The sequence below is a fragment of the Triticum dicoccoides genome, chromosome 1B (genome assembly GCF_002162155.2).
Source record: "Triticum dicoccoides isolate Atlit2015 ecotype Zavitan chromosome 1B, WEW_v2.0, whole genome shotgun sequence".
Taxonomy (NCBI): domain Eukaryota; kingdom Viridiplantae; phylum Streptophyta; class Magnoliopsida; order Poales; family Poaceae; genus Triticum; species Triticum dicoccoides.
Window position 1 is genome coordinate 276,390,020 of NC_041381.1, and position 2,753 is coordinate 276,392,772.

The following is a 2,753-nucleotide window of genomic DNA, read 5'->3' on the forward strand; positions in this document are numbered from 1 at the left end:
GCCTAAGCTTGGGGATGCCCTGGATGGCATCCCCTCTTTCGTCTTTGTTCATCGGTAACTTTACTTGGAGCTATATTTTTATTCACCACATGACATGTGTTTTGCTTGGAGCATCATGTCATTTTATTTTGTTTTGCTTGCTATTTGAATAATATCCCAAGATCTGAAATTCTTAAATGTTAGAGAGTCTTCACATAGTTACATAATTATTCGACTACTCGTTGATCTTCACTTATATCTTTTGGAGTAGGTTGTCTTTTGCTCTAGTGCTTCACTTATATCTTTTTAGAGCACGGCGGTTGTTTTATTTTGAAGAAATATATGAACTATCATGCTTCACTTATATCATTTTGAGAGTCTTTTAGAACAACATGGTAATTTGCTTGGGTTATAAACCTAGTCCCAATATGATGGGCATCCAAGAGGGATATAATAAAAACTTTCATATGAAGTGCATTGAATACTATGAGAAGTTTGATTCTTTATGATTGTTTTGAGATATAAAGATGGTGATATTAGAGTCATGCTAGTAGAGTAGTTGTGAATTTGAGAGATACTTGTGTTAAAGTTTGTGATTCCCGTAGCATGCACGTATGGTGAACCGTTAGGTCATGAAGTTGGAGCATGATTTATTTATTGATTGTCTTCCTTATGAGTGGCCGTCGGGGATGAGCGATGGTCTTTTCCTACCAATCTATCCCCCTAGGAGCATGCACATAGTACTTCATTTTGATAACTAATAGAAATTTGCAATAAGTATGTGAGTTCTTTATGACTAATCTTGAGTCCATGGATTATACGCACTCTCACCCTTCCACCATTGCTAGCCTCTCTTGTACCGCGCAACCCTCACCGGTACCATACACCCACCATATACCTTCCTCAAAACAGCCACCATACCTACCTATTATGGCATTTCCATAGCCATTCTGAGATATATTGCGATGCAACTTTCCACCATTCTGTTTATTATGACACGCTTCATCATTGTCATATTGCTTTGCATGATCATGTAGTTGACATCGTATTTGTGGCAAAGCCACCTTTCATAATTCTTTCATACATGTCACTCTTGATTTATTGCACATCCTGGTACACCATCGGAGGCATTCATATAGAGTCATATTTTGTTCTAAGTATCGAGTTGTAAGTAAATAAAAGTGTGATGATCTTCATTATTAGAGCATTGTCCCAGTGAGGAAAGGATGATGGACACTATGATTCCCCCACTAGTCGGGATGAGACTCCGGATGAAAAAAAAAAGCCAAAAAAAGAGAAGGCCCAAAAAATGAGAGAAAAAGAGAGAAGGGGCAATGCTACTATCCTTTTACCACACTTGTGCTTCAAAGTAGCACCATGATCTTCATGATAGAGAGTCCCCTCTATTGTCACTTTCATATACTGGTGGGAATTTTTCATTATAGAACTTGGCTTGTATATTCCAATGACGGGCTTCCTCAAAATGCCCTAGGTCTTTTTGAGCAAGTGAGTTGGATGCACACCCACTTAGTTTCTTTTTGAGCTTTCGTACACTTATAGCTCTAGTGCATCCATTGCATGGAAATCCCTACTCACTCACATTGATATCTATTGATGGGCATCTCCATAGCCCGTTAATACGCCTAGTTGATGTGAAACTGTCTTCTCCTTTTTGTCTTCTCCACAACCACCATATTCTATTCCACCTTAGTGCTATATCCATGGCTCACACTCATGTATTGCGTGAAGATTGAAAAAGTTTGAGAACATCAAAAGTATGAAACAATTGCTTGGCTTGTCATTGGGGTTGTGCATGATTTAAATATTTTGTGTGATGAAGACAGAGCATAGCCAGACTATATGATTTTGTAGGGATAGCTTTCTTTGGCCATATTATTTTGAGAAGACATGATTGCTTTGTTAGTATGCTTGAAGTATTATTGTTTTCATGTCAATAATAAACTTTTGTTTTGAATCTTATGGATCTGAATATTCTTGCCACAATAAACAAGATTACATTGATAAATATGTTAGGTGCATTCCACATCAAAAATTCTATTTTCATTATTTACCTACTCGAGGACGAGCAGGAATTAAGCTTGGGGATGTTGATACGTCTCCAACGTATCTATAATTGTTGATGTATTCATGCCATGTTTACAATATTTTTACATGATTTTGGTATGATTTGGTTAGAACTAACCCGGACTGATGTTGTTTTCACCAAGACTATCGTGGTGTTGTTTTTGTGCAGAAATAAAAGTTCTCGGAATGCGCTAAGAATCAACGGAGACTTTTTTGGAAAATATAAAAAATACTAGAACGAAGAGTTACCGGAGGGGAGGACCGTGGGCCCCACGAGGGTGCAGGGCGCGCCCACCCCCTGGGTCACGCCCCTATGCCTCGTGGACTTCCTGTGGGGCCCCCTGACTTGTTCTCGATGCCAACCTCTCCTATAAATCCCCAAACCTCCAGAAAATAACCTAGATCGGGAGTTCCGCCGCCGCAAACATCTTGAGCCACCAAAAACCAATCGGGACCCTGTTCCGGCACCCTGACGGAGGGAGGAATCACTACCGGTGGCCATCTTCATCATCCCAGCGCTCTCCATGACGAGGAGGGAGTAGTTTCACCCTTGGGGCTGAGGGTATGTACCAGTATCTATGTGTTTGATCTCTCTCTCTCTCTCTCTCTCTCGTTTTCTTGATTTGGCACGATCTTGATGTACCGCAAGCTTTGCTATTATAGTTGGATCTTATGATATTTCTCCCCCT